The sequence below is a fragment of the Eumetopias jubatus genome, unplaced genomic scaffold (assembly GCF_037043125.1).
Source record: "Eumetopias jubatus isolate StellerSeaLion01/CBP00866 unplaced genomic scaffold, mEumJub1_p1.0 scaffold_9, whole genome shotgun sequence".
Taxonomy (NCBI): Eukaryota; Metazoa; Chordata; class Mammalia; order Carnivora; family Otariidae; genus Eumetopias; species Eumetopias jubatus.
The window spans coordinates 68,189,109-68,214,397 of NW_028274815.1; positions in this window are offsets into that span (position 1 = coordinate 68,189,109).

Genomic DNA, 25,289 nt, shown 5'->3' on the forward strand with positions numbered 1-25,289 from the left:
CCCATCCTGTCGGTTATCTTTTGGTTTTGTGGACTGTTTCTTTTGCTGTGCAAAAGCTTTTTAACTTGATGAAATCCCAAGAGTTCATTTTTGCCCTTGCTTCCCTTGCCTTTGGCGATGTTTCTAGGAAGAAGTTGCCCATTTACATTCAGAGTAACTATTGAAAGATATGAATTTAGTGACATTTTATTGCCTCTAAGGTGACTGTTACTGTATATTGTCTGTATTCCTTTCTGGTCTGTGCTGCTTTTAGGCTCTCTCTTTGCTTAGAGGACCCCTTTCAATATTTCTTCGAGGGCTGGTTTTGTGTTTGCAGATTCCTTTAGTTTTTGTTTGTCCTGGAAGCTTTTTATCTCTCCTTCTATTTTCAATGACAGCCTAGCTGGATATAGTATTCTTGGCTGCATATTTTTCTCGTTTAGTGCTCTGATAATATCATGCCAGTCTTTTCTGGCCTGCCAGGTCTCTGTGGATAGGTCTGTTGCCAATCTAATGTTTCTACCATTATAGGTTACATATCTCTTCTCCCGAGCTGCTTTCAGGATTTTCTCTTTGTCTGTGAGACTCGTAATTTTTACTATTAGATATCAGGGTGTTGACTTATTTTTATTGATTTTGAGAGGGGTTCTCTGTGCCTCTTGGATTTTGATGCCTGTTTCCTTCCCCACATTAGGGAAGTTTTCTGCTATAATTTGCTCCAATATACCTTCTGCCCCTCTCTCTCTTTCTTCTTCTTCTGGGATCCCAGTTATTCTAATGTTGTTTTGTCTTATTGTATCACTTATCTCTTGAATTCTGCCCTCGTGATCCAGTAGTTGTTTCTCTCTCTTTTTCTCAGCCTCTTTATTTTCCATCATTTGGTCTTCTATATTGTTGATTCTCTCTTCTGCCTCATTTATCCTAGCAGTTAGTGCCCCCATTTTTTTTTTTAAAGATTTTATTTATTTATTTGAGAGAGAGAGAGAAACAGCATGAGAGGGGAAAGGGTCAGAGGGAGAAGCAGTCTCCGCGCTGAGCCGGGAGCCCGATGTGGGACTCGATCTCGGGACTCCGGGATCATGACCTGAGCCGAAGGCAGTCGCTTAACCAACTGAGCCACCCAGGCGCCCCAATGCCATTTTTGATTGCACCTCATTAATAGCCTTTTTGATTTTGATTTGGTTAGATTTTAGTTCTTTTATTTCTCCAAGAAGGGTGTCTCTAATAACTTCCATGCTTTTTTCAAGCCCAGCTAGTATCTTTAAAATCATGATTCTGAACCCTAGGTCTGATGTCGTACTAATGTCCGTATTGAGTAGGTCCCTGGCAGACAGTACTACCTCTTGTTATTTTGTCCAGAGGATAATAGATCAATAAGAGAACAAAATGCTTTCAGGTTAAAAACTTCCCCAGCAAATATACTCTATACAAATCAGTAAAGACCTGAAACCAGGGGAAAAGAAAGGGAAAGAAAGGAGAAAGAGGAAAAAAAAGAAAAAGATAAAAACAAACAAAAACAGAACAACAACAACAACAAAACAGAGTGTGATCAGGGTAGTGCATAGATCAGTGCTCACACTAGATTTTGGGTGTATTTTGGTCTGTTAGAAGAAAGTGCCTCCTAAAATTTTAAAGAAAGTAAGACTTATATATGTACAAAATAAGGGTTGATACAATGAAGGGATAGAAGATGATTGTAAAGATGAAAATTATAAAGGATTTTATAAAAGGAATTTATAAGAAGTTGTTTGAAAAAAGAAAGAAGACTTAAGAAAAAAAAAGAAAAAAAGGAAACGAATGTGATCAGGCAGGAGACTAGAACAAAGCTATACACTAGTGATTTAGGGTATATTTTGATCTGTTAGAAGAAACTGTATCTCAAAATTTTAAAGAGAGTACAACTTATATATATGCCAAAAATAAGGGTATCTACTATGAAGGGATAGGCTATGACTAAAAATGAAAAATACAAATGTTTTTTTTCCAAAAAGGGATTGATAAGATGTTGGTTGAAAAAGGGAAAAAGAAAAATTAAAAAAAAAAAAAACAGTTGAAAAAAATAACTTTGAAAAACTAATGAATCATGGTAAAAAAGCCATGAATTCTATGTGCAGTATTCCCCTAGCGCTGGAGTTCTCCCGTTCTCCTTGATCGGTAAACTTGGTCTTGGCTTGCTGGCTGTTCATGCTGATCTTCTGGGGGTGGGGCCTGTTGCCATGGTTCCCAAATGTCTTTGCCGGAGGCGGAATTGCCCCGCCGTTGTCGGTCCAGGCTAAGCAATCCACTCAGGTTTGCTCTCGGTAGCTTTTGTTCCCTGCAAGCTTTCCGTACAGCGTTGGAGGACGAGAGTGAAAATGGTGGCCTCCCAATCTCTGCCCGGAGGAGCTGAAAACTCGGGGCCCCGCTCCTCATTGCACCCCCAGAGAAAAGCAGTCAGTCACTCCCGTCTCCCTGGTCTCCGGCCGCACTCCGTGCTCACCCGGCCTGTGACCGAGCATTTCTATCTCTGGCACCCGACCCCGTGTAGAGTCTCCAAACCCAGCAGATCCCTGCGGTGCACTCCCGAGCCGCTCCTCCCAGGGGAGGAAGGGGAGTCTCCCCGGCTCTGCTGTTTGTTGGGTCCCTGCTGCAGGAGCAGTGGCCCAACTGTCACCGATCACAGTTTATGGCAACCCCGAGCTGAGAGCCCGTGCCTCGGCTCTGTGTCTGCAGCCGGCTTCCCTGCTCCGATACCTGGGAGTTTTGCTGCACTCAGGCACCCCCGGTCTTTCTGTTACCCTGAGGGTCCTGAGACCACACTATCCCACGAGGGTTCCACCCCCAGCTTAGCCACTGGAGCGACGTCCCTCAGCAGAGCCAACTTCTAAAAGTTCCGACTTTGTGCTCTGCTGCTCAATCACTTGCCAGAAGCGGCTGACGGAGGCCCCCTCCCCCGCTGTCTATCCTCCCGAATATCGCCTCAGATTCACTTCTCCGCACGTCCTACCTTCCAGTAAGTCATCGCTTTTCTGTTCAGAGAGTTGTTGCTATTCTTTTCTTTGATCTCCTGTTGAGTTCATAGGTGTTCAGAATGGTTTGATCCCTATTCACCTGAATTCCTGAGACCAGACGAACTCCAGGTCCCCTACTCCTCCGCCATCTTGCTCCACCCCACCAAGGTCAAATATATTCTTGTAGTAAGGACAGAAGACTAGTAGACTCAATTGATTTCTTCATACTAATTATGTGTGACTATTTCTTTTAGGGGAGGGTATGTGCTATGGTGAAAGCTGTGAATTGTGCGAGACTAATGCATTACAGACCTGTACCTCTGAAACAAATAATACATTTTTTGTTAAGAAAAAAAGAAGATAGTAGGAAGGGAACAATGAAGGGGTTGATATCTGAGGGGAAGACAAACCCTGAGAGACTATGGACTCTGAGAAACAAACTGAGGGTTCTAGAAGGGAGGTGGGTGGGGGGATGGGTTAGCCTGGTGATGGGTATTAAAGAGGGCACGTATTGAATGGAGCACTGGGTGTTATATGCAAACAATGAATTCATGGAACACTACATCAAAAAAAAAATAGGAAAAAAAGAAAACTACTTTAGGCTTGCTTCATTGATCAAGACTCTTAGAAAAAAATGCACAAAGCAGCCTGTTCTGTATGCTCCCTACAATAATTAAATAACAAAAGCCCATAGTAGATAAACAATGAAGTTTCCCAAATATCCAAAGTACAAATTCCTTCTAGCTTCCTCTTGGATCACACATTTTAAGATAGAGCATTTCTCCATAGGAATCAAACACAGTCTGATCAGCACAGTTGGTAAATGTTCCAAAATAGGAAAGCAAATGAAAGATGACAATATAAAATTAGAGGTATCCTGTTGAATCATCAAAGCATTCCTTTTAGTTTAAGAATTACTGACATCCCCAACTACTGCAGTGACAATCTGCTGCTGTCTACCTTGATCATCTCTTCACACAAATAGTATTTTCACTTTAAAAGTTATATATGCACAGCAAGCCCGTGGAAAACTTAGCAATGTGCACAGCTTTAAAAGGAAAATGACAAGCTTCCATTTTCTTTTTAGTGGTTATATTGAAAATAAGGTGTGCTGGATGATTCACTGGACTTTTGATTCCAGTTGGAGGGTTGGCCCTTGCCAAAACTGATGAAGTATATCTTCCATTAACCACCATAGCACTTTGTAAGAAATAAGTTCAAAATTCAGTTCAGAAAAATATTTATATTTCACCAGGTAATAAGGGTAAGAGGCTCCCTTGAGTCCCTAGATGTCTGTGGAATATTCTTTTGTTATTTTCTCTGGGAAGAAGGTAGCTGTGATAATACAATACTCATAAAGGGTATAGATATAAAAACTAAGGTTCTTAAAATATAAGTAATTGGTTTAGTTACCAATTAGTGGCCCTGGTTGGGATTTATCTGCAAAGCTATTTTTTTTTTTTTTTTTAAGAGTGAAGCATTCATTCTGCCTCCCAGGTGTTAAAACATTAAACATTACTTAAGTGGGCTTCATGAGATCTGGGTCTGAATCCATGTTCTCATGAAAGCTGAGGGGCATGTGATAATTGAGCTTAAGCCTTCATTCCTTACCCATAAAATGTAAAATGTTGTCATACCTGCCTTAGAGGCAAAGATAAAATAATTTAATATACATAAAAATTCTTGACAACCAACATATGAATATTTCCAGCTACTATTCTTTATGGACCTTCACTTTGTCATTGTCATTTGTAAATTGAAACAATTATATTAGACAACTGATATTCTACCTCGTGATTTAGCAATTTCTTCATTTCTGTCCTGCTTTGAGTAGCTTTGGTCCCCATGCCTAATCCAGTGATGACCCAAAGAAGAGCCTGACTCTAAAAAAATCATTACTATCAGGTAAAGTTGAGCAAATAGAAATGGCATGGAGCAAATCGAGGCCATCATACCAGCAATGAGCACCTGCTCTCAGAAATGGCTGTGGCATTCCTTACTTTCTTTATTAATTCATTCAGCAAATCTTATTTTGTATCTACTATGTGTCAGTCTTACTCATGGCGTAGTAAAAAAAAAAAAAATCTCCACCTTCATTTACTTTATATTCTAGTAGAGAAAAATGTTAAACAAAAAAAAAAAATGTAATCTTGGATAATAATAGTTATAGACATATTTAGAAAACAGCAGGACAAAGAGAAAGAGAATGACTGGGCCTATATTCAAACATGTGAACAAGCAAGAGAATCAGGGAAGGTAAAATGTGAGCAGAGAATGAAATGAAGTGATCTGTGGAGCCATTTGAAAATCTAGAGGTAAAGCATTTGGGGCAAAGGAAATAACAAGCAGAAAAGTCACTGTGTCCGAATAAGATTGGTGTGCTCAGGAAAAGAGCAGGAAGATAGTGTGGCCGGAGAGGAAGAGCTGGGGAGAAGTTTGGGAGACAAGGTTGTGCAATGGACAAGGACCATTTCAGGTCGGGCCTTGTAGACCATGCTTCCTGTTTAGGAGTGGGAATCTTCTGTTAACTGTAGTCTTCATCCCAAAGATCTACTTTGAGTACAGAAATGACATACAGTGATTTAGATTTCAAAAGTCCACTGGCTGCTATGTGGAGAAAATCCCGAAGAGGAAGCAAGAACGGAAGCAAGGAGAGCAGTAAAGGAGACTACTGCAAAAGCCCAGATGAGGAATGGTGGTTTGGACCAGAGAAGTGGTGTTCAACGGTTGACCGGTGATGGATGATGGTGACTTACTAAAGTGCTGGCCACAGAGTAAGAATGAATGAGAATATCAGAGAATGATTCCACAATCACCACTTATCAAAGTGGAGTATGGAGGAAGGACACCTGCCCTAGATCCTATTGTCCACCTGCCTATACTGCCATTGGTGCTCCTTCTCTCATTATGTTAGCTCAGATCTGCTCAGGTCTCTTATCTGCTGGGCTTTCTCAAAATTCCAAGGTAGGACTACTTTGACATCTTTTGTATATGAAGCCATGATTAGACCTGACATTGATCAGGAAGAGATAGCATAGGAAAAAATGCCCTGGAGGCACAGAAACAGTCATTGTATTTCAACATATAGAAAACACTCTCAGGGGCGCCTGGGTGGCTCAGTCGTTAAGCGTCTGCCTTCGGCTCAGGTTGTAATCCCAGGGTCCTGGGATCAAGCCCCTCATCGGGCTCCCCGCTCAGCGGGAGGCCTGCTTCTCCCTCTCCCACTCCCCCTGCTTGTGTTTCCTCTCTCGCTGTGTCTCTCTCTATCAAATAAATAAATAAAATCTTAAAAAAAAAGATAAAAAAAAAAAGAAAACACTGTCAAAGTTGACCAAAAGGGAAAAATCAATCAAAAGCTATTAACTGAGTATCTACTATATGTTTTACCTTGTTTTAGGTGTCATCAGAAATTTAATAAAAGAATCAAATGTTAACTGCTCAGAAACTACAGCTGAGTTGGAAAGCCAAACAGTATGAATAATACAATTGCAAACAAAATTAAAGATTACTAAATAAAAACTTAAGAATTTACTGTAGAAAAAGTTATCTGAGTTCCTACCTGACAGTACCTAGCAGTGACTGGCATATAGTACTACTAATAATTTTTTAAAATTATCAATAAATTAATTAGTTTATTAATATAATCAAACTAATTTAGATTGGCATTATGCGAGGGGTACTTAAGAAAAAAATACTAAATTTACACAGTAAATTATTCTGTGCAAAAAAAACACATAGAAATGTATAAAAGAGGCCAATGATTGGAATAATGCAGTCCGGAAAGAGCATCATGCTATTTAATTAAAGAAACAATATGCAGGGCACCTGGGTGGCTCAGTAGGTTAAGTGACCAACTCTTGATTTTGGCTCAGGTCATGATCTCAGGGTCACAAGATAGAGCCCTGTACTGGGCTCCTTGCTGGGTATGGAGCCTGCTTAAAATTCTCCCTCTGCCCTTCCTCCCTGTTCTCTCTCTTCCTCTCTCTCTCTCCAAAAAAGAAAGAAAAAGGAAAAGGAAAAGAAAAGAAAACAATATGCAAGAACAGTATTTGCTCATTCTATCCTATACCACCTCATCAGCATATAAAGCTTTGTCTTTTTCAGTAAGTTCATCTCCTCTCATTAGATAGATGTTCCCTGAAAGGAGACAAGACACCCCCCCCCCCCACCCCGGGATTACTGTAAGCAGAGAGACAAAGAATAGCACACACTGGACTCCTCTCACCCACTCAGCCTTGATACCACCCAACCTAGAGAAGTGCGGGCTCTGCTGCTGACGATCTCAGGCAGGTAGAGAGGTCAGTCCACCCTGAGTCTCCCTGTGAGGGTGTCGGCCATTCTATCTGGTTGGCAATTTTGAATACTCAAGACCCTCTGAGGTAAAAGCAGAAAACTTAATTTCCTGGAGAAACATTACTCGCTGCTTCGATCCTTGGTATCTCGTCTATTGCCTAAAAGAGAAAAAGCCAAAGCTATTTACCAGATTGTCAACTTCATCTCTAAACTGATTTTATCTTTGCCCTCAACTTTAAATCAAATAACAGAAGAAATGGACCACAAGTTGATGGGCTTAAAGGTGAACCGGAGACACAAAATGGCTTAGCTGACAGGAGGAATTCACCCACATAATCTCTGCTACCCTGCACACTACAATTTTGAAGTAGATCCATTGTCACTTATGCAAACAGCAGGGATTTCTGACACCTTCCATGAAAAGGGAGGGTACACTCCACATTTCTTTTCCTTTGTTGCCTGTTCCTTTGTTGCCCAGGCTGTTAATATCAATTTGATGAGGAAAAAGGCTGGCGTCTCTGTCTACTTTCACTCCTTCAGATAGAATGACTTATATCCAAGCTCTCTGTTTAAGGAAAGCCCCCAAACAGTGCCCTTCCCTGTGGGACCCATCAGCGAGCCTTACATTCTAGCCCATTTACAAGTTTAGAATCTATATTTAATCTCCACAGTACAATTGAGCAGCTTGGAGAAATTCACAGGTTTATCAAAGGGAAAGCAAAAAGTTGAAGAAAATACTTTTCACACATCAGATGGACAATTTTACTTTCTCTGAATGACCATCAACAGAAAACTTATTTTCCAGATGGTCAAATCAGACCTTGCTCTCCTTTATTTGCTAGGGCAGCTGCTTTACTCACACATCTCCTCTCCTCCCCATGCCCTGACAAATTATCCTTAGTTTTTGCGCCAGAGAGTTTCCCTTTATCTACGGGAAGACCCAGCTGTGATCTCTAAAGGCATTTTAAGTTATGTCTTTGGTAGCATATTTTTTCTTCCTCCTTTATGGTTGAAAGTTAGGAATGCTCTTGCCTGCATGTACAGAGCCCTCTCCAAGCAGTCAGATAATATTCCAGGACAGTGAGAAAGGCTTCAGATCAGCTTTCTCTTCACCTCTTGACAGCCAGGATCAGAAAGAAGATATCTGCCTCCCTAGAATGGTAAAGTGGCTGTGAGCACTGCTCTAGTGTTGGAACAGAGCTGGCTTCTCTCAAATATGTTCTCAGAGCAGAGAGATCAAGGAGATGGGGAACTGACCCCAAACAGAAGAAAAGTGAAAAATTCATAATGTTCCACAGTGATTTTTCTAGCAGTCAAGTCCTGCTTAGAAACACACACATTCACACATATATATACTCCCACATTCCCCACCCACATGCAGATTTGATTTAAATGCATTATAAAGGTTGCGAGTTCTCCAGAATGAAATATGCTTTTTAAAACTGGTTGCAAAAACGCATCATCCTACCTTTTTCATGGTGCAAAATCACTCTTAAGACATTAATATTGGCAGGTGGTACAGGTATTGTTAAAGAAAAGTCACTCAGGACCACGTGAGCAGGCAGACGTTGATTTTATTCCAATACCACCAAAAATGAGCAATATGAGGCAGAGCATAGATACTCAGCTTTGCTGATACAAAAGGTGGGAGATTTTTAGGTGCTGGGGTGAGCTAGGAGCAAAGTACCGGAGGTTGTGGGGAGAGGTTGATCAATGGGATGTGTCTTGTTATTACAACACTGAGTTATTACTGAGTTAGCAACTGCTTTTTTCTGTGATTATGTCATCTGTGTTTGCTAATTGGTGCTCATTGAAGATAGGCTCCTGACATCCAGACACTGGGAGATGGGGTACTATCTCCCTCTGTATTTACATTTCAAAGAGATAGTTCCTAGGTCCTTGAAAAAACTTTTCCTGGGCTATAAACTCACAGGCTGAGAGAAGATTCACATCTCCCAGGAGCAAAGAAAGAAGTTATAATGGCAAGTTTTCTAAAGCATTTTGACTACCTAAAAACTTGACTACTAATAGCTTACTATCGACCTGATCAATAATATAGTTGGTTAACATATCTTTGTATGATATATATATATATATATAATATACTATCTTCTTACAATGTAACTAAAGAAAATGTTATTAAGAAAATCATAAAGAAAACAAAACACATTTACAATAATGTACCATATTTATCCAAAAATATCTGTTTATAAGTGGACCCATACATTTCAAACCCATGTTGTTCACTGGTCAACTATATACATATTTCTCTCAATTTGTGGATTCATACGTCAGAATTATTTCTTATCAAATCAGATTCTATGAGAAATACTCTGGATGTTAAAGTATTGATTTTAATAGGCAATGGCTTAGTTATGGAAGTCAAGAGTTTCTCTCTCCTTCTTTCTCAATCTTTATTTCTCTCTCTTCACATGTATATGTACACACACACACACACACACACACACATTTCAATAAGCAGGCTTTGATTAGCTATAGAAAACTTGAGTTCTTGACACTTCATATGTCCAATCTCATCAAGAAATAAAAGAGCTCAAACGTCCATAATGAGGTTAGAAGGTTCTCAAAAGAGAACACTGCTCCTTCCCACACCTTATCTTTACTAGCCTATTAGAGGGACAACAGGTGTAGAGAACTGTTAGCATCCAATAGCCAGGACCTTTTATTTCTATTTAGAAGACAAAGTTCTCGGTCTTATGAGGATTATGCAAAGTGGTCTAACTGCTAAATAATTCTGAAAAGGAATTTGAAAAGCCCAGAAATATAAAGAGAAAAACTCTCAGGGCACATTGAGACAGTATCTGGGTAATCTTTTCCTAAGGAGTTTAGATACCTATCAAAGACATTAACTTTCTGTGCAGATAAGCAGGGCAAATACTTACTCTTCTCACAGAGATCATTTCCTCACTTGTGAAATCAGGAAAATAACATCTACCTTTTTGGGTGGATTTAATGAGATCATATATGTCCAAAATTGGAGGCTTAAGAAGGGTAGCTTTTCTATTCGCATGGCAATTTTGACTTTAAGATTCTATAATCACTTACAAAGGAAAACATTTTTAAACATATTAAATACTTTATTGCATTATTAAGCCCAATCTGCTGGACATAAAGAACTTTGTTGGTGGCTTGAGATCATTGGCATGATCTAAGAATGATGCCACTAAGATGTCTGAAAATCCTACATGGTGTTTGCCTAATATCCCAGTGCACAGCTCTGTCCAAAAGTTTGAAGTTGCTGGAAATCTAAGCTCCATATTAAGTAACCACAAATTTCCTTAGTTCTGATGCTACATTTAGAAATTAATAACGGAAGGTATATTTCATTCAAAGGCCTAAATAGCAAAATAGAATTTATTCGGGTAACTGCAGTGCAAGATAAAAAGTGACCTACACTGGGAATAGAGAAACAATCATATAGAAATAATTACAGTCCCAAAAAGAATTCTCAAATTCTGAGTTTTAATAAAAAATGTGGGTCAACCTGGGAAACAAGAGATAGCCAGAGGCAAGCAATATTGTTCAGCATATAAGATTAACAGAGAAAAAACAGAAGGTGTAGGCAAAGCGTCTGAGTTAACGGCAGATGATTTCAACCCTCCGGAAAGCCTTTTGGACAAGAAATTCATAGCTAGAGGGACAATGTGTCAGAGGAATTTAAAGCTCATCCCAGACTCAACTGCTAAAACCCTCTAAAATATGTATTTAGAACTAAAGCTTGGGCAACTAGAAATTTATTAGTTTGAGGAAGAAATTGAAGTGGCCCAAATGACATCAGAATTAAAGAAGATATCACAGCAGACAAAACAAATTAATCCCATAGTCAGGTTTCACGTAAAGATACCTGGTTGAGAAGAGGGTGAGGGGTCCTCCCACTGCCTAATGCCAAGACTGACAGTGCCACAGAGAAAGGGGAGCAGGGAGTTCACATTCCAGTGGGGCGCGAGAGATAAATACATCACTAAGAGCTTTGTGTTTTCCAGTTGTCAGAGAAGAGGGTGGCTGGATTCAGGACATGGTTAAAGGAGACGACCATTCTCTGTAGATTGCAATAGGTCAATGCTGTCTGATTCCCTATCAGGAATGGGTTTAATTGTTTTTGGAAGCTAGTGGCAAAATAACAGATGCAGTTATAAATAATGGGATATGCCATGCTTACCTAAAGCTCTGTATTAAAAATGAGTCGTATTAAAGCAACTTTATATTAAAAACAACTTGAAGAAATCATTAAAAATAATGACAATTAGCATGTATGTTACAATGGGTGCTCAGAGGCGAGTATAAGAATAGCAGCAAGCAAATGCTTGATTGGATTTCATGCTGGAGGAAGTTAGGGAAAAAACTGAAATCCTGAATAGTTTAAATGTTCAGGCTATGATTTATAATAATTAGAGAGAAGGCAAGCTCTCAGTGCTTAGAGGATGAGTATTTTCATCTCTAATCTGCAAAGTGTTTCTCAGAGAGAATAAGTAATTCGAGCTCTCATTGGTAAAATCTTTAACATTCAGGGAAGATTCTCAATCAACTAACAGTTATTTCTAAAACACTGTTTATGCGCCGAGTGCCAAGATAAACACTATGAAAGGTAAAAGAGAACTGTGAGATGCTGACTGCTGCCTTTGTATAGCTCATAGTCTAGTTGGGGAGTCAAAACTGATGGTATGAAATTATTGAAATGCACATCAGATAACAAACTCTAGTGTGTAACATCAAACCAGAGGGAACTGTAAACAGGGAGTGCTCAGAGGAGATAAGGACAGACAAGGAGAGAGACAGACTTCCGTCAAGGGGGTAGGTTTTGACTTGGGTGTTGTCAGCGGGGGGGCGGGGGGGGCGCCTGGGTGGCTCAGTCGTTAAGCGTCTGCCTTCGGCTCAGGTCATAATCCCAGGGTCCTGGGATCGAGCCCCGCATCGGGCTCCCTGCTCAGTGGGAAGTCTGCTTCTCCCTCTCCCACTCCCCCTGCTTGTGTTTCCTCTCTCGCTGTGTCTCTGTCAAATAAATAAATAAAATCTTTAAAAAAAAAAAAAAAAAGAAAAAATGTTCTGGAGAAAGTTAGCTAGAAATACCTTGTGGAGAGACATGAGATGTTAACAAGCCCATGGGCAAAAAAGGAATGTTACGAAAATTGTATTCTTCTAACAATAGGACAGTCTCGAAAAGGCAAACCTGTGAGACAATAAAAAGAGCAGCAGTTATAGGGGTTAGTGGAGAGATAAATAGGCAGAGCACAGAGGATTTTTTAGGGAAGTGATAATACTATGTATGCTATTACAGTGATAGACACATGTCACTATACATTTTTCCAAACCCATAGAGTGTACACCACCAAGAGTGAATCCTAAGGTAAACTATAGAACTGAGGTAATCATGATGAGTTAACACAGGATCATCCTTCATAAAAACCTGTATCATTTTGGGGTGCCTGGGTGGCTCAGTGAGTTAAGTGTCTGACTCTTGGTTTCGGGTCAGGTCATGATCTCAGGATCATGAGATCAAGCTCCGCATCCGACTCCACTCAGTGTGGGGTTTGCTTGGGATTCTTTCCCCCTTTCCTTCCCTCCCCCTCTGCTCTTCCTCCTACTTGTACTCTCTCTCAAATAAATAAATGAATAAAATCTTTTTAAGAAAGTATCATTTTGGTGAATGATGTTGATAATGGGCGAAGCTATGCATGTGTAAGGGCAGAAGGTATATGAGAAAATTCTGTACCTACTTCTCAATTTTGCTGTGAACCTAAAAGTGCTCCAAAATATTTTTAAAATTTTTAAAATGGAATATGTTGGAGAACAGCTTCCATTCTGCTATAGACATCATTAGGGAAAAATGTACCCTCAGTATTAAAAATTCAATCTGCAGATAAAATAGTTTTGATGCCAGGGCAACTGAGTGACTCAGTGGTTAAGTGTCTGCCTTCGACTCAGGTCATGATCCCAGGGTCCTGGGATCGAGCCCCACATCGGGCTCCCTGCTCCGCGGGAAGCCTGCTTCTCCCTCTCCCATCCCCCCTGCTTGTGTTCCCTTTCTCGCTGTCTCTCTCTGTCAAATAAATAAAATCTTTAAAAAAAAGATAGCAAGATAGCGAGATAGCGAGAGCAGGAACACACACAGGGGAGTGGCAGAGGGAGAAGCAGGCTTCCCGCGGAGCAGGGAGCCCGATGTGGGGCTCGATCCCAGGACCCTGGGATCATGACCTGAGCCGAAGGCAGACGCTCAACGACTGAGCCACCCAGGTGCCCTCAAATAAATAAAATCTTTAAAAAAATATTTTGGTGCCAATACTGTGTCCAAAACAGACATTCTCCAAAATCTCCACTTCATCTTCACTTTCATCCTAGTTTTCTTAAATCAGAGAGAACCTTTCCAATGCTCAGTATCACAGTGAAGGCTTTTTCTAAACATGTTCCCCTTGAGCTTTAGGGAATGGTTTCTGAACCATTGCCTTTTGCAGATTTATAAGTTGAGTTCATCTGTGAAGGGTGAACTGACAGATTCTTTGGTAACATCTCTATTTCATCCTTTGTTCAGTCCAACCCCCTCTAGAGCTCCCTCTTCTTTGCCTTTCAGGTTGTCAAGTCTGCTCTCCCTCTGTCCACTGCCCTCTCCCGGTTTTAGTAGTCACTTACTTTATCTGAGACACAGATTCAACATTTCAACAGTTCCAGTCCATTGTCCTTCCCTAGAGGGCCATCTCGATCATTCTATAGTATCATCAGGAGAAGGCACTGGAAGTTTACCATTCTTTAATCCTTTTAATTAGATGTTCCAACCCTGTCTGCTCTGCACCTGTTTGTTGTCCTACCTAAAACACCCCTGTGATATCTGTCTTGTTTTTCCATGTAGGGTGAGAACTACTGGAAGACAGAGAGACAGACAGACAAATCTCAATTGCCCAACTGTGCAAATGGATTTCAGAAAGTGTGTAGGGGCCAGACTAATTGTTTAGGAAGCTGTGTGCCTTATAATCAAATCTGTGATATCAGAGAGCCTAGAGAGTGGTATAAATCCTCATTTATAATTTTAACACTTGGAATCAGACATGTAAAAATATTCATTTTTTGTAGATATCCAATAAACAATACTTTTTAAAGTGGAACAAGATTTATGTATTTCTAAATTATTTGTACAGTAGATTATATACAAATCCACAAGAAATTCTTAAGGGAAAAATAGTTCAAGAAACAACCGCGGGACGCCTGGGTGGCTCAGTTGGTTAAGCGACTGCCTTCAGCTCAGGTCATGATCCTGGAGTCCCGGGATCGGGTCCCGCATCGGGCTCCCCGCTCGGCGGGGAGTCTGCTTCTCCCTCTGACCCTCTCCCCTCTCATGCTCTCTCTCTATCTCATTCTCTCTCTAAAATAAATAAATAAAATCTTTAAAAAAAAAAAAAAAGAAACAACCGCAAAAAATATAATTTGTAGGGCGCCTGGGTGGCTCAGTCATTAAGCATCTGCCTTCGGCTCAGGTTATGATCCCAGGGTCCTGGGATCAAGTCCCACATCGGGCTCCCTCCTCAGCGGGAAGCCTGCTCTCCCTCTCCCACTCCCCCTGCTTGTGTTCCCTCTCTTGCTGTGTCTCTCTCTGTCAAATAAATAAATAAAATCTTAAAAATATATATATAATTTGTAGAGTCTATGTGGGCTGCATTAAATTTCTTCTTCTGAAAAAAAAAAAACATTTCTGTATGTCAGATGGGTAGGTGGGAGTTTTCAGGAGTTTCTAAGACATTATTCAAAAGACCAATGTTCTTTTGTCTTGGGGGCTCTTCCATATTGGTATGGTCTTGACTTAGGAAAAAATCATTCTTTTTCATTCTCTCTTTACTAGCCCTGGTCACATATTCAAGTAATCTCTATAAAGTTAGGTTCTACCTTTCTAAAAATGATGAGTTTTTTATTTCACACTTACTGAACATTTCCACGCATCAGAATCCTGATTTAATCCTGAGGGAAGTTTTACATATGACATGAAATTAGATGTAGCTAGGTCAAGGTAAATTCCTGGCACAGAGGGTCCCAATCCTGTGGGGTTTACTCCCAGCTCTATCACAGAAGAGCATGTAATCTTCGCCAAATTACTTAACCTCCTACAGTCTATCTCCATAGTAACATGTGGAGCTGGGTGACAACAGAAAAACTATGGCATACAACTTTTCCTTTTAAATGAAGTTGATTCTATATCTCAGTGTCGCACAATTTTTTTTTGAAATGATAAATTCAGCTGTGAATGCATAGTTACACAAGGAGCTTATCCATTGAAACAAACCAATAATAAAATATCCTAATATTTTTGTATTTATAAGGACAAAGGAACATTAAGACTTTTGGTGGTTTTTTTTTTTTTTAATGGTAATATCTACTGCACCACCTGAAATTTCTTCAAAATATTTTCAAGAAATCTTATAAGGTAATCGGAGTAGAGGAGGGCTTGGGAAAAAAAAAAGGTTTAGAAAAGACATGTTATTTATTAAGCCTCAAGTGCTATAAATCCCAATTGTTTACCAAGATGGTAAGAAATCTGGCAACAATGTGCAGTAAATTATTAAAGCAAGGAAAATAAAATCTAGAAGGAAAAGAAAGCCAAATCAAGGCAGAATATTAGCAGTTTCATGATATAGTTACAGTTAGGGACTACATAAACACAAAAGAAAGAGAAATCAATTCGAGATGGGCAGATGAAGGACTTCACAAAATGCTAGATAGGGTTTGGCCCTGACAGTGTGGACAGAATCCTGTTATATGAGAGGAAAGAGGATACATTTTATGATATATGGAAAGAGAAGGGGAAAGGACTCTGGTTGAGGTGGGGGGAAGGCAGGTGAGCAGAAATTACTTCATAGGGTATTTATAAATAACTATTATTTTTCCTCAAGAAGTAGACTCAATGTAAATAAATGCCTCTATATTTGACAACGAAGAAGAATCCCATGGTTTGAAAAAAGTCGTGCGGCTCTAGGGTGATCTCAGTAGTAGTGAAGAAGGGCTGGACGTCCTCCTGCCCCACATTCCTCCTTTACCACAGATGGACACAGGGATCTCCTGAAGTGCTGTCAGAGTCAACAAGGGAAGATGACATCCAAAGTGTCATGAGGGAAAAAAAAAATCTATGTCTCCCTGTGCTTTTGTTGTTCTCTTTTCATTTAATTTAAAGCTGTTACTTATCAGGAAACTATTTAGTGCTCTCAGACTACATGCAAAATTCAAGCCCTTAGGACCCCTATTAAGTTTACTTTTCAAATAACTAAATGCAACCTTTTCAGGGGCTTTTACCTCTCTGGAACCAAGCTGAGCAAGTGTGCTACTTTGAGGCTTCCCATAGGATGGGGGTGAAGGGTAGGAGTAGGTTGACTATACTTTTAGCCTCGGGCTCTTCACAGAGTCCACTATCCACACCATGTTCTTTCTTTCTTATTATTTTTTTAAAGATCTTATTTATTTGTCAGAGAGAGAGAGAGAGAGAGACAGAACACAAGCAGGGGGAGAGGCAGGCAGAGGGAGAAGCAGGCTCCCAAGGAGCAGGGAGCCCGATGTGGGACTCCATCCCAGGATCCTGGGATCATAACCTGAGCTGAAGGCAGGGGCTTCACCGACTGAGCCACCCAGGTGTCCCTCACACCATGTTCTTTCCTTGAGGACTCACCAGCCTAAATCCTTTTGCTTTCGCCAGTTTGAAAGAAAACATTAGTGGCATCTCGATGATTTTTTTTCCATGTGGTTTAATACTATTAGTTCCATCTCAGATGCCTTTAAATAAATGCATCTGCAAATAATTGTTTTAAAGGATAAACAATTGTTTTGACAACTATAGAGCAAGGCTTTCAATAGATAAAGCAGAATTAAATTTGGGATTTGTGAAGCTACCAGAGTTAGGCTTTGAAAATACATATGGTATTCAAGTATACCACGGACATGCTGCTGTCTTGCTAAGTGGCTTGTTATTTCAACTACTATAGACACAGGCATCAGAACACCTCTTGGTTCACAACCTCATTATAATGGCATCGTCTAGCATTACTATGGCTAATTTCCTGGGCTTAATCACTTTCTGGTCCCTAGGGGAGTTTCTGTGAAAAATGTCATTTTGAGGGGAAAATGTGGTAGTAATGAATATATTCGTCCTAAGACTTTTGTATAAACGCCTTTCAAGGATATAGGTAAGAATCAACTCCATGGGAAAAACAAAACAAAACAAAACATCTCACTCTGTGCTTATGGTACTTCCAAGAACAGCTGTGTTAATGACCAACAAGCAATTCCTCTCTTAATGAAGAGGATGTCTTCTAAAAACACATTCTGATAGATACACTCTTACCAGAGCTAAGAGTTGGGAGTCTATTGATGGCATCTAAAAATAAGATGATCACTCTTCTTTTCCTTCCTTTACTTCTAGGTGGGGCGAGAGTCCTCCCCACCACACCTGAAATCTGCAATCCTCTAAGGGTAGTGATCCTACCTTGCTTAAGACAACTAAAGGCAGCCATGCAGCAAAGCACAGTTCTTCCTTCAGCTGGGCCAGCATCTCAGCAAATCTAGAGGCATCTATGCTTGAGACAGGATCAATGTTATCTCCTCTTAGCAGCTCTCAGCTCTGGCTGAGGAGCAAGGACATACTTCTGAATCTTACTATGTCTGCCACTTGTTGGCAGATAATAAAAACAACAGCAAAACAAGGTTAGCAGTACAAACAGAAACTGTTGTTGGTTTGGGAGAGGAGAAATCCAGACGTTCCACTTCCACAGGAGCGACATCAGCTGAGGCCTTGCTCCCCAACTCTCACTCACTCTTCCTCAGGAGAAGAGGATAGTCTTATCTGGATGGAGAGTTGGAAAAAAAAAAAAAAAAAAAAAAAAGAGCCACATAGGTATGGCTGAAAACCATTGATGTTGTTCACAGAACACATGCATTCTGTTTCCCTCTCTGTTGTGTGGGAAAAGACTGTCCCTTTTGGCGGGGGGGGTCCTTGAATTGTCAGAGTTCCAAATGGGGAATCGAGTTAATTCAGGAATATGATGTTATCACACTTACTTAGCTGCAACTCTAAAGCCACGTTTTCCATCAGTTTGTCAGTAATATTCTGATCCCCATCAGTACTTATGTTTAACTTTTAATTGATTCTGAATTTGGGAAATGAATGAGGGTATTATTTATGAGCCTCTAAGGACTTACTAGTGATAGCATCCAATGCTAACAATTACGGGCCATTCACTATATTCTGGATACCATACTGAATACTCATTATTATAGCACAGTGGCTAATTGCTTAGACTCTGGAGACAGAAAGCTTAGGTTCAAATCTCATACATCACGTGTTCTTTAATTTAGGAATATTACAAAACCTCTTTGTCTCTCGTTTTTCTCATCTGAGAAAAGAGGAATCATACCATCTCCTACCTCACAAGATTGTTGTGAAAGTTCAGTGGATTACATGTAATATACTTAGAAAAATGCCCAGCACAGAGTACATGACATTTCTTACTACAACCCAGTAAGTCCTTAATTTGTCTTAATTTTAGATGCGGGGACTGAGACTCAGAAAAGTTTAATGTATTTCTCAGGAAGTGCTCACTGTTGGCCAATTTGAAACCAGATCTAGCTAACTGTAGTGCTCTGGTTCTGACCTCTGTATTTTGTTCTGAAAAGGGATGTTTATTAAGACAGAACTACTGAATTGAAAGAAAAGGAGCAGGGAAAGCTAAAATTCCTTCATCTGTCTTGTTTTGCTATATAATAAATAAATGTCCACTGTTTCACATTGTAGCAATCTTCTCTGCATACTCTTCTATATATATTGTCCTTTCTTAGCATCTATATGTAATTGAATATCCACAACCACGTTTTAAGAATTGCTCACTTTAAGGCTCTCACTAAAGTTATATCTAAACTATCATTCAGATATTTGTAACAATACACAAATTCTTACACTAAAAATCCTTGCCCCTCCCCTCTTGCACAAATATGAAAAAAAATCATAGGTATATTTAAAGGCATTCTTTATAGTTGAAATTCCCAAGGATGGCATTCCTATTTTTAACAAAAATCTGTTAAGTAATTTAAAATATGTCCTGGTGAGCTCACTTACTGAATTTTCTCTGTAGACTCAAAGCCCTGAGTTGAGTCAGATTGCTTGATAATCAGGGCATTATCCTAATAGATTTGCTTTTTGGTGGAGTTTTGTTTCCAGTTGAGTGGTATGTTTTAAGGCTAAAAATATTCTGTAATGAAGAGAAATAGCATAGGAATATGGAACATAGTCATCACAGAGGCATGAATTCTCTTACTCCTAATTCACAATGGATTCTCCCAATTTACTCACTTTCAACCTATTGGACTGTAGAAGCAGGAAAGAGAATTATGAAAGTCTGAATGATGACCAGCAGCAATTTTGTCACCCAGCAGTCAGGAAAAAAAAAAAAAAAAAGGTAGCCTGAAAGAAAACATAGGTCTACATGAATCTAAAGAAGATTCTGAGGGACCAGATTGGACCAGTATAGATGATATGGTCCACTCAGTTAAAATGTGGAGACACGAGCAACCTGGTTGTCCAATCTAGTTGCTTGACATATTTCTAAGGAAATCTTGAGAAACTGTACATGCATTTGCTCTGCATCTAGCATGATTTTTTGCCAACGCATATAATGCATACATAAAGGAACTTCACTTCCTCTGTGGCATTTCCAGTAGTTTCTGCATAGTTCTCACCAATACACACAGGAATGGGGCCAACGAAGATGCTTAGCTGAGAGTTTGACATGAAACACCAGCTGTCCTACGTCTTGATGCCTGCCTTCCCTCACATGAAACCTTGAGCCTCTGACTATGAAGCTGAAAGTAAAAGGTTGTCACCAAAAGTAGACAGGTGGGTTGTCCAAGCCAATTAAACATGTCTACATCTGACAGTAATTGTTTCTATTATTTATCCCTACCTGAATGATAAGGACTTCTTAATTAGTGCCTGAGAAAGTAAATGAGGATTTAATTGACAGAAAGAGTGTGCATGGTTTTGCTATAATGAAGTCAGTCATGTAATGAAGCATAAGCCAGTTTATTACTCTACCCAAACACAAACTACTAAATTGCTACAGTAGACGCTTTCTGAATTTCACCTACCATTAACATAAGCAATGTGAGACATCAGCAGGCATATATTTCCTTGATACAACCTTAATTTCAGCTTGTACATTTTTTTAAATACAGTTTTCTATAGGATAATACCAAAAAACCTCAGTGAATAAGAAGTTGGCATTCCTGCTCCTAAAAAGCTTCTCATTCTTACTTAAGGAAATGTAGCATGCAAGCCAAGTCATTCTGCAGTTAAGACTAAGCTGTGTTTAGAAGGAAAGCAAGGGAAAAATTAATGAAGCCAAAAAAAGAAGCCTCCTGAGAAAGAGAAATATATAAAGAAAAGACTAACACTGAGGGTGTTTTTTTTCCCCCCATTCTGCGGAGACTTCTTTTTCTCCAACAGAATTCTCTTCTCTTAACCTTCTAGATAGAAGGCAGATTATCTTTGGTAGATTCTTGCAAGCTCTGGTTCTCTCTCTCTCTCTCTTTTTTTTAAGATTTTATTTATTTATTGGAGAGAGAGAAAGTGAGAGAGAGAAGTAGCAGGGTGAGGGGCAAAGGGAGAGGGGGAAGCAGACTCCCCACTGAGCAGGGAGCCAGACACTGGCTTGATCCCAGGATGCGGGCATTGTGACCTGAGCCAAGGCAGACACTTAACCAGCTGAGCCACCCAGGCGTCCCACAAGCTCTGATTCTATCACCCTCCACTCTCTAAGACTTATAACAGGGGTAACAAACATAAACAGTACCCACTTACTATTTTTCTTCATGATTTACTCCTAAGGCTCAGTGGCGTATCTCTGCCACTTGGGCGTATCTCCCTTTGCCACTTACTGATTGCAATAACATCATATTATTACCTCATGTTATCCTATTCTCTCATCTATATCATAATACAGACTGCCGTTTTAAACTCTATTATTTCTTGAATGGTTCCTCATCGACATGGCAATATGACTTCTACCCAAATTTATTATCAATTCATTGGGGGAAAATTTATTTACATTTCTTTTGTATCATCAAATATATGAGGCAGGGCTGAGTCCATGAAAAGTGCACATCGATTATGTGATATGTGGTCAATAATCTCAAACTAGGAGATCACAACTTGTCTGCTTTATAGAGGTTGAAAATTCTCTAAGTGCTGCTTGTGTGAAGAACCAAATATTCCATGCAATTGAATCTAAACATATCCAGATGATTTTCCTAATGAGTTTTCAGAATTTCAGATCTAGAAGGCAACTTACAATTAATTAGAGTCATTAACTCCGTCTTGTCCTTTTTTATGTGAAAAGTCTCAAAATCACAGATATTTTATGACTTGATTAGAATTGTGGACCATTAAGTTAAAGATCCAGAATTAGTACCTTGATCTTAATCTTTGTGGCTAGTATGGAACTGTGTCTTACTCTAATAGTATTCTTTTTATACTATAGAAGTTATCATGTTTTTCAAATTTGGAGATTTAAAAATGTTTTTAAAAGTAAAATAAAACCTAAGCTGGTTATAATCACACCTTTCAGATATAAACATTTATATATATATGCACACACACACACATATACATATATATATATAGCTTCAGTATCTTCCTTACATAAATATAAATATATATGTATATTTCAGTGTTTGTCAATTGACATCTTGACTGCATGGTGTTGACTGTCTTACTGATGGCAAAATTGAATTTAAGAGAAAGATTCTGGCGGGCCTAAAGTTATTTTTTATAGATATGTTAAATAAGAATATTGAAATAATATTAAGGCATATAACTTCTTCCTATACAGAAATATTCCAAAATATTCTACAGATTCAAGAACTGCACTAATCTGATCAGGAAGGGGAAGGCTTGACCGTCACCCATTGTCCCTTCTCACACTGGGCTTCCCAAACATCTTAGAGTGGTACAAGGACTATGGGAAGTTGGCTTAAAAGCCATTAACAGGAAATTTCTAGCAGATTCATGTTGATGATGATTTCAGGGTTTTCTGACCCTTTTTATTAAGGTCCCACTCTTGTGCTATCCTCACTTTGCAAGAAAAGGTGATGCTAAAACCCAGCTTGGCCCGTAGCCCCAGACAGCTTTCTGTTGCTGAGGACACTGAGGAAGTTTGTCCTGCAGGTTGTGTGGCAGTTATAGGACAGAAAAAATTACATTCTGGAGAAGCAAGGCCTTCTTAGATCAAAGCTGGCAAACTCTGTAGTTTTATCTGATATATATTACCATGACATTCCAGTAAGACTACGAAACAAAATGAAACATCTCACAGCCACTTCTGTCTGACCTTGGAAAGATATAGTCCCAAAACAGATCATATGACAAATTTTAAAATCATATAATTGATTCATTATATTTTATACCAACTGTTTTTAATGGGTGGAATATGCCTTCATTAGGACTATTTAGAATATTTGTGAAGCCAATAAACAGCTATTTTAAACAATAATTACAACTTGCTTTCTTGCTCCTATGTCTTACTTTAACATCTGTCCCCTGAACCCCCAATGTCTGATAAATATCGCTAAATCCACATGGAATTAGAAGGACAATATAGCAGTGTAGACCACCAAATTCCTACATGTCTGTGAGCATTCATCAAACTAAAACTAACGACATTGATAATACAATATGTAAATATTAAAATCAATTTACAACTCTTAGGAATATATATTCTATAATTTTGAGAAAAAAATACATAACAAAGAAACACATAAATAGACATATATAACAAAAGAACCAATCAGATTAACTCAGAGTAGTCACGTGTAGGGATCAAGGCATACATTTTTATATAGCATTTAGATTCAGAATTAAGAAAAAATGTGTTCTGTTCCCCTAGCTGACTCATCCTATAAACTGATAGTGTGATTTTCTCTTAGGAGAATAAGCACTTTGCTAACTTTATCTCAAACTTACCATCAGACCAGAGAAGAAAGATTGCTCTAAGATGAAGAAACTAGTCTCTGAAAAGACTCTAAAATATAAACCATAGATTATGAATCCCAGTTGATTAGCTATATTTCTTCACACCACCAAAGCCATCTAAACATTTTGAATCTAAAGAAAATACTCTATGAAAAAGCAGTTGGCTCAAAACATCAATGAAAAACCACTTCTCCAGGAACATTTCTTTTATGTTAGAAATTATTTTTTTTGAAAATTTGAAAATTATAGAAATGTAAAAAATAAGATACTGTTAATCATGCCTGGTAAAATGACTATGATCAAAAATAGTTAAGTGTTAGCAAGGATATGGAAAAATTTGGACCCTCATACACTGCTGGTACAGCTGCCTCAGGAAACAGTTTGATAGTTCCTCTAAATGTAAAACAGTTACCAGAGAGCTCAACAATTTAATTCCTAGATATATACTCAAAAGAAATAAAAACATTTATCTCTATAAAATCTTATACATAAATGTTCAAGCAACATTATTCATAATAGACCAATAGGTGAAAACAATCTAACTATCCATCAACTAATGTGGTAGATCAATAAAAGGGAATATTATTCAGCCATAGAAAGGGGTATAGTATTGATACATGCTACAACATGGATAAACTTTTGAAACATTATGCTTAAATAAAAGAAATCCAATCACAAAGAATCATTTATCATATAATTTCATTCATATGAAACATGCAGAAAAGGCAATTATCTAGAGGTAGATAGATTAGTGGTTGCCTAGCCTAGAGGGCTTAAGGGTTAACAGAGACTGCCCACTAATGGGTATGGGGTTTCTTTTGAGGGTGATAAAAATGTCCTGGAATTGATTATAGTGATGATCACACGACTTTGTGAATATGTGAAAAAAAAACAACATTGAATTTCTCATTTTAAATGGTTGAATTCTATGGTATATAAATTACATCTTAATAACACTGTTTAAAAAAAGTAGATGATGTTATAGTAAATGGCTCTTTCTTCCACCTTTTATTTTTTAAGAGAAAAACAGAAGTTTTCTCAGAAGTGATTCACTACATCATTGAAATCAGTGACTCTTTGAATTAACAATGTTACATTTTCTTCATGTTATCTACAGTTAATACCAAAACACTTGGGATTAATAATCAAACCAACTTTATATATCACCCAGATTGTTCCAAAAATTAAGACGTTTAGCATCATGCAGCCAGAATGGAGAAGAAAACTAAAGATTTCATGGGTGGTTCAGTATATTCCAGTGACTGGATCTCTGTTACCACAGGGAATTAACATGACTTTTGGCGGCGGTTTGTGGGGGGTGGGGGGGCTTCATCTGGATTTTTGTTTCCAGCCTAACATCAGAATCTGACATTGTGTATATCTCTTATGATGATTTGGAAATTTTTACTCCTAAGTCTTTAAAGGGAAAACCAGTAAGAAGGAGAACAGAATTATCATTATTATTTTTTTTTAGATGCCTATTTGATTTGTTCCATCGTAACCTTTAGGTGATCTGCAAGGTACAAACTTGCAACATAAAGTCCAAGTGCTACTTGTGAACAGATAGCAAAGCTTCCATCCAGGAACAAAAGTGATCAACATATACAGAACTTATTGCCAATTTACTTTAAATAACTGGAATATTAGATTTCATTAGGCTTTCTCCAGGAAGAATGGTCAGAAAAATCAGAAAATATATAGTTATAGTTGAAACAACAGAAATTACATTGCAGGTTGTTTTCTGAATATTTTAAATCCCTAAGTACCCTTGTACAGCCTGAATTTGAAAGTTAGCAACAGGTTAAAAAATACACTTTTCTATTGGATTTAATGAAATAAATACATGGGATTGTTTAGAAGTAAATTTTATATTAAAAAAAGACTGAGAGATACAAAAGTAAAAACCTCAGCACATGAACACCAATTTTTGCCTGCATCACCTAAGATATTTAATCTTTATTCTTCACGTAAAAAAATGGATTTTTTACCACGTGGATCTGATAAAATGCCAAGTGAAATTA